This window comes from Jaculus jaculus, chromosome 11 (genome assembly GCF_020740685.1).
Source record: "Jaculus jaculus isolate mJacJac1 chromosome 11, mJacJac1.mat.Y.cur, whole genome shotgun sequence".
NCBI classification, from domain to species: domain Eukaryota; kingdom Metazoa; phylum Chordata; class Mammalia; order Rodentia; family Dipodidae; genus Jaculus; species Jaculus jaculus.
Genome location: NC_059112.1, coordinates 65,655,285 through 65,666,896, shown reverse-complemented (window position 1 = coordinate 65,666,896; position 11,612 = coordinate 65,655,285).

The window sequence follows — 11,612 nt, the reverse complement described above, 5'->3', positions numbered from 1 at the left end:
GGCCTCTTGCTGGTTTGGGGATGAAGCCACCCTTAGTCCATAGATGCCACCCTCAGTTCTTTCTCATGTGTTTTTTTTCCCAAATGGACAAGCATTTTGTCAGACTAGAAAAGAGAACATCTAATAGGGTCTCCATGTCAAGGTAACCACAGGAATAGCATTCTATCTTTCTAATAATGCCCTACTGACGAGAAGCAAGTCAAAAACTCTACCACACTGGGGGAAAGTTATACCGCAGCAAACAGATGGTTGAGGATCACTTCAGGATCTAGTGGTACCAGATCATAAGGAATGTTAAGGACACAAAGTGAAAGTGAAAAGACCCCCCCCCCAACAGTCCTTCATGTGGATGGGAAAAGGACAGAGAGACATATAGGATGGAACTGGTACTTAGTTTTCCTGTTTGAGTACATGGTGGTTGGAAAAAGCCTTTCACGGAGAAGGAAGTGCTAATTGGAGAGAATAATAAGTTCTCCCTACTTTGGGAATAAACAATAACACTTTAACTATCATATATTTATGAAAATTCTCTTTATTATAGAAACTAAATAAATCTTAAACATATAACCTTATCCTCAGCTCTTAAAAAGCTTGGCTTCCACAGTTTTAGCCCTATACTCTCTTGCTAAGCTAAAAAATATCTTCATATATGTTTGCATTTCTGTGTCCACAATGTATGCTCCCAGGACTGGGAGGCTCACCATAGGAATGGTGTATCTGTTGGACTGGCAGTGGTCTCATGCAAAACAATTAAAAAAAAAAAAGGAGGTGCCATGCACATATAATCCTAGCACTTTAAAGGCTGAGGTAGGAGGATTTTCATGAGTTTGAGGCCAACCAAAGTTGTACGGAAAATTCCAGGCCAGCTTGAGCTACATAGCAAGACCCTGTCCACTCCCCCCCCGCCAAAAAAAACATGCTATTATAGAATATGAGGTTATTCAGAGATTCTCAATACTTATATAATTCACCAATTTAAGGTCATCTTCATATTGACATATATTTATAAAACAAACATTTTAGACTAATGTTATGGTTAAAGATAATATTTATTATTATTATTATTATTATTATTACTATTATTTATTGCGACATATTTTGTATGCATACATCATGTGTTGGTACCCTCTTTTCCCTTGTCCCTGACCCTATTCCACTGGAGACCTTCCTCAGTGGGGTTACAGATATTCCCCATAGGGTTGTGGGTTATGCATTGTAGTAGCAGCAGTCATATTTTTGGGAGAAGGCAATGCCTCTGGGCATAATGTCTCAACTTGTAGCTCTTACAATCTTTCTTCTCCCTCTTCCACAAAATTGCCTGAGCTGTGATGGGTGTGTTTTAAGTCTACTTCAGTGATGAGCTCTTAAGAGCCTCTGGATCTCTGCTTTGGTAAGTGTTGAGTATCTTCAGGGTCGGTCTCTTTCATCTTGACACTGACTATTAGGTTCAACATGGAAGTAGCACTCTTGCCTGTCTCCCCATTCCTCTGTGGATTCAGCTGTGGCTTCATTGAAGTACAAAGGGTAGTTTATCTCCTCAGGTCTTGCTACCTTCTGAAAAAGGAAAACAGATTCTCCAGTGGAGTATGAAGTCAGCATAGTTTAAATGAGATAAGCATTATTAATTCAAAGAATTTGATGAATGCAGCCCCTCTTTTAGCCAAAGACTAGTGAGAGCTTAACATTGGAGAGCATAATCTTTGTTCCACAGGATTCAGACCTGCCTTGCACTTCCAGATATGGGTTCCTTTACACTGAATGGATCTCTTAGCCAATAAGAAAGTTAATGGTTACTCACCAAGGCTGTGTGCCACCATTGCACTGGCATGTACATCCTGTGAGGATATTTGCTTCTGAGTAGCTTAGACCTCTGGTTGCTCAGACTGTTGTTGGCCACTTTTCCCTAGTAGTTCTTGTAGTGCTTGTAGATGGGTTAACTGTCTGGGGACTGGCTCTCTTCCAGGTTCCAGTTATGTCTCTCCATGCTGTGTCAGCAGCATATGGTGGTATCTTTAGCAATAGGGTCTTACCTTTTGCCTCAGGTGGGTAATAAAGATAATATTTTTATGTCCATTATCCCTACCCACAAAAGTTAAGGATTAGGATTTATATAAGAGTGTAGAAAAAATAGAGAACCGTTCTCTAAAGCTAACTACCCATAGACATTCATGAGACTTGTATATGTAAATGGTTTCCATGACCAGGTCTACTTGGGTCAGACACTGTGTGGCCAAGCCCTGCTACACAAGTTCAGAAGGTTAAATGAAAGCATTAGGAAAATAAGTTTGTTCGGAAGAACTAATTTGGAAATTTTGGGGTAAGTTGAATGACTACATTTATTTCCAAGTTGTTTCTATTCCTACTGATTGTCAGTGGAAGGCTGTGTTTGTCACCGAAGGGGGTATATTTGTCACAAATGGATCCTAATGAGTCTTCACCAATTTACTGCTCAAAGTGATTTCAATGATATGATGATTTCAATGAGATGTCTCCACAGACTTGTGTGTTTTGAATACTTGGTCCCCAGCTGGTGGAAAGTTGGAAGGTGAGACCTTGCCAAAGGAGGTACATTGCTTGGGATGGACTTTGGGGTATATGGTGGTTTGGTTCAGGTGTCCTCCATAAATTTATGTGTTCTGAATGTTAGGTTGCCAGCTGGTGGCAATTTGGTAATTGGAACCTCCTGGAGGTAGTGTATTGTTGAGGGCAGGCTTGTGTCTGTTATAGCTATCTTATCCTTGCTGGTGTTTGGCACACTTTCCTGTTTCTGTATCCACCTTATGTTGGCCAAAAGGTGATGTCTGCCCTCTGCTCATGCCATCATGGAGCTTCCCCTTGGGTCTGTAAGCCAAAATAAACCTTTTTCGACCATCATCTGCTTTTGGTTGGATTCTTTGTGTCAGCAATATGAATCTGACTATAACAGGATGTTATAGCCCAGATTTCCTCTTGACAGATCTCACGCTTGCTACTATCTGCCAGTTGCTGTGGCAAGCCTGTTTATATCATGCTTCTCCCCTGCCATCATGAAGCTTCTCCTAGAGACCATAAGCCTAAATAAACGCGTTTCTCCCATCAACTGCATTTGGTTGGGTGTTTTGTTTGGGTACAAGAAGGTAACTACAACACAGCCCATAGTTCTCCCCTGAATTAGTCACTGACTAGGGAAGTACAATTACTCTGATTGGATAAAACCAATTCATGCACATTCTGGCTATGGACATTAATTCTACACAAAGAACATGGTTTCCTAATGAAAATTTGGGAAGAGTTTTGACTAGGATACATGGATGTTAGGTGGAAAACAAAGGTGAAAGTAATCTGCAACGTAAGTGTGGCTCTTAATTTAGCAAGCAGTTATTGAATAGCAGTGGCATAGATGCACTGATGTTGTCAGTTTTGTATCTTGCACCTTACCATCTGCACTCTCATCATAAACTCACCTAATTTGCTGAAAGCTCTGGTAGGGAAAGACTTAGAAACAGTAATGACTTTATAGGTAGGCAAAATCTCAGATCAATAAAGGGAGAAAACCCATTCCATACCCACAATGAAACAAAACAGCCCCCAGGTGTACCAGTCCTTTGGGTATATTTGAGGTTGAAGTGCATTCTCCTGAAAGAGAGAGAGAGAGAGAGAGAGAGAGAGAGAGAGAGAGCGAGCGAGCTGTGGGCAGATGTAAGGAGTACCCTATGTACTAAGTCAGAGAGAAAGAGAGAGAGAGAGAGAGAGAGAGAGAGAGCTGTGGGCAGATGTAAGGAGTACCCTATGTACTAAGTCAGAGAGAAAGAGAAAGAGAGAGAGAGAGCACTCTGTGTTTAGAAGGGAAAAAGAAGTGAACTAGTAGTTTGTGTGGATTCAAGAAGGAACAGTGCTGGCTTGGAAAAATCCCCAGAGCTACTAGTAATGCTGATGAGCTACTAGTAATGCTGATGACACTTGCTGATGAGTGTTTCATTAGCGATGCCAGTAGTGTTGTTAGGCTTCTGTTGCTTTAGAGTAGTCATTTTGCTTGCCACATGGATAGTGGCATTTTTCTTCTAGCATATTTGGTTTAAATACAATCTCAATCAATGACTTCTCCCCCTTCCATTCCTCCCCAAGTACTTTCCCTTATGTCTGCAAAACTTCCTTGATTCTTTAAAGCAAGTTATTCGTTAACAGAACCTAAATGACTTGTTAGTAGGTAAGTCCAATTCTTTCAAACTGCAGATAAACTCAGAGAAACTTCCATAAATCTGCTGCAGAAGTAAGTGAAGCTTTGTGCCAATTGTTAGATCTAACCAGGAGTTTGTAAATGAGGAGCGAAGATACTCATTTGCCTGATTCCACATGGTAAATCCACAGGGTGGACCCCGTGTGCTGCTGGCTTGAATTAAGAATTAATTACACAGGGAGGCACCAGTGGCCAGGACAGGACAGGCAGGCATTGAAGGCTATCTCATGATTTCAGCTCTAAGGATCAAAGTTTATGTCTTCAGTTTCCTCTGCCTGCCAGTATCCTGTGCTAAGGTATGGCTGTCTTCATTCCTGTCCTTTTGATTGGAAGAAACAAGAGCTAATCAAAATAAAAGTCAGAAGCTGCAGGGAAGCAAGGAAGGAGTAAGGCTGGGAGAATGGAAGAGAGAAACTTCCAAGAGCTGGCTGATTTTGCAGATGAAGTGCATTTGGGAGCTGTGTGTCTAGCCATGTATACATGAACTTCAACTACTAGGGTAAAAAAGCCACTTCTCTGTGGTTGATGAAAACATGTCTCTAGGCCTCAGGAACAGATAGCTGTGCTTCTAGATTCATATTATATGCATTTTTGTTTTGCTCTCTCACAGTATAGACTCATTTCTGTCATACTTTTCCTTATCTCAAGGATCATGTTATCATGGGCAAAGGTAATGTGTCTGTCTGCAGAAAATATAGTGTCATTACAGTCAGCAGGTTGGACAGTTACCATCACTGTTTATCATTGCTGGTTCTTTTTTTCACTTGCTAGTGCATATATTTTACAAATCACAATTGAAGATAGCCACTTTTTCAGATATACATTTAAGTTGGGATCACAATCAGCTATTGGGAGGTCATTAACATTCATGAGCCCTTTAATTTAGAGATAATAAGAATACAAATGGGTCATTTGAATTGTTATAACAGGTATAACATAGGACAATTACATGAAGATACACTTAACATTGAGTGTTCTTTTTAGTTTGAAATTTGTGTATGTTTTCTGAAGGAATAAACCAAGTAGAAATTGAATTGAGAATTTTTTTAAAATACTAGAAGACCTGCTATGTCCTGTTTTATTTTTATTTATATATTTGAGAGTGACAGACAGAGAGAGTAAGAGGCACAAAGAATAGGTGCATTAGGGCCTCCAGCCACTGCAAACAATCTCCAGATGCATGCCCCACCTTGCGCATCTGGCTTACGTGGGTACTGGGGAATCGAGCCTTGAACGGGGATCCTTAGGCTTCACAGACAAGTGCTTAACTGCTAAGCCATCTCTCCAGCCCTTAATTGAGATATTTTTAAAGTGATGTTTATATTATTCTAGATGAGGATTGACACATTATAAAATTATTATGAGAGATCAAAATTTCTTTGTTTTAGAAAGTCAGACTTGCTAAGTTATCTTTGTATTCCTCATAAAAGAAAATGTTTCCTATCCATTTGTGGTTTGATACTTATAATGTGTACTAAAAATTAAATAAATTTCTTGAATTCTAGCCTGATTAGATCACCAAGCTTCTATTTTACATGTACTTGCTATAAACGTAGACTGGGTTGTGGCAAAAATACTGAGAGCGAAGTTTGTTAGCATAATTTGGATGAATTCAGCACATGAGGTTGTCAGTACAAGTGTGGTGTATTGTACTGTATATAGTCAATACAAGGTCAGTGTGTGTAGCAGCATGCATGCAGAGAAAACCTCAAGCTGCCCAGGAAAAAATAGCCATCTAAGGGAAGGGCTGAAATATATGAGCAATTCCCTTGGTAATGCCTATAACCCTTTCACACTGTGTGAAAAAGATGATCCTTCAAAAGACTCTTTAAACCTTTCCTTCAAGGGAAAAATAATCTATTTTAGAAAGTTATTGAAAGTTTCTAGCACCTGAATGGGTTTAAGTTAGTCAATGGGCATTTTTAATGCAGGTAAGTAAAATGAAAATATTTTGATACACAGTCATGCTGTCCAAAACATCATGCAAATCACGATTGTTACTCTGGGTTTTTCTGAAGTAAGGAAATACTTTAATCTGAGTCGAATTCCTCAAGCTTCCTGATCTAATTATGTTTATCAAAGCCCTGCCCAAAAAGCTTTAAGTTTTCTGCAGTCACTATTCCAGTGGTAGAAGGACTGAGTCCTGTGCTTTGTGTGCACAATCATAAAGCAGACTACAGATGCATGAGAAAGTGAACTACAATTAGTGTGAGACACTTTGGAAAGAAACAAAGAAAGTACCTGCCACTGTGAAAGGACACTGTCTTCTGCCTAGTAAATATCCAAGTAAGAAATATGCCTATATAAAAAGCATAAGAATTTGGATTACTCAATCACAAAAAAATGTTGGAGATATACTGTATTCTAGTCCATCCCTGCTCTGTAAACAAAGTTACTATTATTGTCAGTCATAGTGTGTGAGAAAGGACCAAGGCATCTGTTATGAGCATGTAAGGACCAGCATATGGTCCAGGGACAGTTTAGATAAATAAGTTTGTTTTTCTTTGTGTGTGAGAGTAAAAATGCAAAGTCAAACTTTGTAAGCAAAAAACTAAGAGTACAATGACATAGTAAGAGATTAGCAGAAGGTGTGTGTGGAACCCTAGATAAGTAGTGGAAAATGCAAAAACCCCAGCTGCTCAGCAGCCGTTGTCCCAGTCCTCCCGACACTATGACTGACTGAACGGCTGCTCAGCAGTCCGGACTGAGACCTCCGCGAGACGCATCACTGATCCGAATTCATCTGCCCGACACGACCGAGACTCGCCTTGAAACACCGCGAACCGAGGGAGAAAAGTCGGAGCACGGACCCGCGCCACCAGGTTGTAAAGCGTCAGAAATCTCGCAGACTGAGTCTCGCGTTGAGACTGAGTCTCGCGATACTGCATCCCAAGTCTCGCGATATCAGGTTGTATACATGTTAGACTTGTTAGAAATATTCTTGTGTTAGTAGTGATGAATATAATTTGGATATATATTATATTAGCTATAATATTAGTTGTGATAGTTTGGACTTGCTTGTGTGTGACTTTCATCCCAGTAAACTCCTTTGCGAGTACACCAGCATCTGAGTATTATTGACCTTCGTGGGCGGAATCCTCTCAACCAATCATCTTTGAGAGTGCTCGCGACAGGCATCTCCCTAGGGAACAAGATAAAGTTAACTCAAATATCCACAGGAAAAAAAATCCAAATTATTGAAGTTTAGAGGTGACACATGAACTATATCCAAATTTAAGACTAATAAAATATACAACTAAAATATATACATGACATAAATAGGAAATTTAAGTGTTTAAGTATTTTCATGCTGAGAACACAACATAGTTATCAGACTATGCAATTTAACAGAAGAATTGCCTGTAAGAATAAAAGTACTCCTGGCCTATTATCACTGTTACTTGGGAAGTAATCATTGCTGTTTTTTTTTTTTTTCCATTTGCTAGTGCATATATTTTACAAATCATAATTGAAGATAGCCACTTTTTTTCAGATAATTGTAAAACAATTATAAATTCAAGTTCAGCCTGGGCAACTTAGAAAGATACTGTCCCAAACTCAAAAGTGAAAAGATAGCTATGGATATAGACCAATGATAGAGTACTTGCCTAGCATGTGTAAGGTCCTGAGTTCAAGCCCTAGTGCTTTTCCTCATGAAAATGAATGCTATTAAGGTTATGCTTATATTTCTTTTATGATTGCCCAAATTTACACTGAGGTGGTTACATAGCTGAGACCAGGACCCATTATGTTTAGATTCCCACTCCCTTACCACTGCTCTACCTACTGGAATCCAGAGTGTCCAACGCTGAGCCCTACATGCTTTAAAACATGTAAAAAAAAAAAAACATGGATAAAATAAAGCCTTAAAAATCTAGTCTTTGGGGCTAGAGAGATGGCTTAGTGGTTAAGCACTTGCCTGTGAAGCCTAAGGACCCTAGTTCAAGGCTCAATTCCCCAGTACCCACATTATCCAGATGCACAAGGAGGCACATGCGTTTGGAGTTTGTTTGCAGTGGCTGGAGGCCCTGGTGTGCACATTCTCTCTCCCTCTCTCTATCTGCCTCTTTCTCTGTTGTTCTCAAATAAGTAAATAAAAATAACAGAAAAATTTTTTAAAAATCTAGTCTTTTCCATGAAAGGAGGGCCTTCAGTGGTCTCTTATAAGCTGGATAATTATCAGAAAGAACAGTGGGGAGGGGCAATATTCTCCATTTTATGAAAGAACTCTTCATGGATGAGTTCTGAACATGAGGATTCTGAAAATCTGTGATTGAACACACATTGTCTGTGGAGGCAGGATACCATTCTTTTGGAGCATCTGACCCACTGCTGCATGGAGAATATCTCTAGAAGAGTGCCCCACATTCTTGTGGACTTGAAGATGGCTGTGTCTGTAGAGAGCTACCTGTCTGCTATATCAACAAAAGGATGACCTGAAGGCCAACAGATAGCCCAAAGGAACATAGTGGGGATGAAAACACCATGCTCAGCTGTTTAAGCAATAAGGAAATTTAGGTGATGTTTTTTGGAAGTGTCCTTAAGCATGATAAATATTTTCTAACTCTTGAGACAATATTTAAAAGTACAAACCCAAAATATTTGCCCTGCATCAATGGCCATGAAAAAGTTCCCAGCAAATAAAGTGGAAAGTTGAGTATGTGTTCTGTTCACTAGTGGTATAGAAATTTGGGTTCCTTGTACACTAACACAACACCAATAATTTTGGGTGTTCCAGATCTCTGTCCTATCAATTCAAAGAATGAAAGCCATGGACCAGAGGATAAGGTTCAGGAAGGTTTTATTAGAGCTTAAAACTTTAGGAGGAACAAGAGAAGGGGCGGGGGCGTCTCAAGCTTAGAACTTAAGAGAAGCAGCAAAGTGGAGCACTTGCTCAGGAAGGCAAGAGGGGGTTTGAGAAGGCCTCCTTGAGACTCAGATCTGGATGTTGTTATGGGAGTGGCTACGTGAGGAGAACCAGGTTACTATGGACAAAAACCAGATTTTACAGCTTTCCAGTAATCTTAGGAAAGAATCAAAGTTTCTGTCATCTACAAAGGGTGCAAGCTTAATCTAGAAGTCTTTCTGGAGGGTGTAACATGCAGGTTTCTGTATGCTTAGTGACATTTCCTGCTTTTAGTTCAGGAAAAAAAAAATTCGTTCTTGGAATTCTGTTACCCTGATTGTATAGCATATCACTAACATCCCCCCTGAATCCTTAAACTTTCCCCAGTTATTTTTCCAGAAACAGAGCAAGTTATGACACAAATGCTCGTGTTTGGAATAATCCTGTGACATGGCTGCAAAGTGGGCTGGCCTTCAGGCTCCTTCTCCCTTGTTGGCAGCCCCTGGCCACTAGTGTCCCATGCACCTGTTTCATGGGTATGGCCTCTCCTGCCCCACCCCATTCTTCCAGAGCAAGTATAGATTTTCACCAACACAGGGTGATCTGTCTTCTTTGCTAAGAACAACTCTCATTTACTGGAGCAACCTTTGTGTTAGCTCCAAGCACCATTTCAAGATGGGCTGCATGACTCCCTGGCAGGTCACCTGACCCGACTGGGAGCTGAGGTGCTCTGGCTGCATTCATGGGATTCCTCCGGGCTCCAGAAGACAGAGGAGCAGCGCCATCCAGGAGCCCAGCTGCCCCAGCGGCTCCTGCCCTCGTGGAGCATGCAGGTAAACTGAGTTCACGGAATGCCCTGACCTGGACAGCTCAACGGAATAGATTTCTTCCTTTTTGCCATGTCTGTTTCTTCCTAGGGGAAAGTTGTGTTGTTAACCAATACCTCCTTAAAAATGAAAAAGTCTAAAACTAAGTAGAGTAAATAGGCCTGTGATCAAGAAGTGGGGAGGGAGGAGATTAGGAAGGAAAGAAATGAAAGATGCAGAGTAAAAAGGATTTTCTTTCCTTCTTTTTAAAAAATTTCTGCTCCTCCCTCCCTCCTTTCTTTTTGTTTTCTGTACCTTCAGAAATGGTATTTAACCTATGGATCCTGGTCTCATACCCACCTGCAAGGTCAGTAGAAGGACTAAGAGAAGGAAATGACTAGCCTTTTTAGAGCCTGGAGCATAGGAAATACTTGCCTATGCACACTTAATGTTCATGTTTGTTTGGGTGCACATGTGTGCCCCCTATATATGCATACATATGCATGCATGTGGCCTACAGGTCTGTGACCTCATGAGGATAAATAGTTCTCCATGTGTAGCAGACAGCTTCAGGTTCACTGAGGTGAACTTTCAGACCAGGCACAGTTATGGAGGAAGGGATATTTATTGAAGCTTACAGATCCAGGGGAAGTTCCATAATGGCAGAAGAAGCTGGCCTGCCTTCCCAGGCCCAAGCAGAGAGAGAGAGAGAGAGAGAGAGGCCCCAGCCAAAAGATCAAAAGCCACACAGCACACTTCAGGAACTCCAGCTAGGCACACTTTGCATATCTTTAGATTGAAACCTGGAGCCCACCTTAAGAACCACCCAGTGACATTGCCTCCAGCCAGGTGGCTAAAGATGCAAACTACAAACAAATAAACAACTGAATATATTGGGGGCCATTTATTCTATTCAAACCACCACACCATGTAAGGACAAATATGTTCTGGCTGTGATCACCTCTGTGCTTGCAAAAGAAATAAGCAGAAGAAACCATACAGCTAAGTAAAACATTGGCCAGAAAATACATAATGTATTTTGCCAATCTTTGTTCAGAAACAAGTAGCTGAGTCCAGCCTGCAGGCAGGGGTGGGGTGGGGGTGCAGGTGGAGGAGGTACTCCTTAAATGAAGGCTGAGGGAATGGAGGCAGCTCTATACTAATTGGTGTGCATGCTTCTGTATATGACCATACAAAGTTCTGAGAGAGCTTTGTACCTGGAAACCAACTGCTTTGAATCATAACCCCACAACTTTTTGGGTATCTGGGCTGAATATCAGTTTTTCATTGAATGACATGGTCATGATAATTAAGTAGCCCAATACTTGGGAAGAACCCAGAATAATGCCTGAAACAAGACAGACACTCTTACATCAGTTGTTGGTTGTATAAGAACAATAACATGTGGTGATCTTTCTTGATTATCATGAAAGCTCATGGCTGACACCCTTCTACCAAAAAAGATAGAGAAAGAAGAAAGAAGTTTAACAAAAGGTTTTGATCATAGTTTCATGTGATGCAGGTGTTATGCCCAGTTCTCAGCAGCCCCAGTGACCACCAAGGAGAACCAAACATGTATTCAAGGGCAAGGAGCTTTTAATTCAGGCTTAAGCTCGGTCCCTTGACTTCACCAACACAGTGGATCCATGCAAGAGCCACAAGTAGTTGGAGGGTTGGGTTTTTATAGGGATTTGAACATAGAAAAAGGGGATGGGTACATGATTGGTTGATTTAAACAGTATAC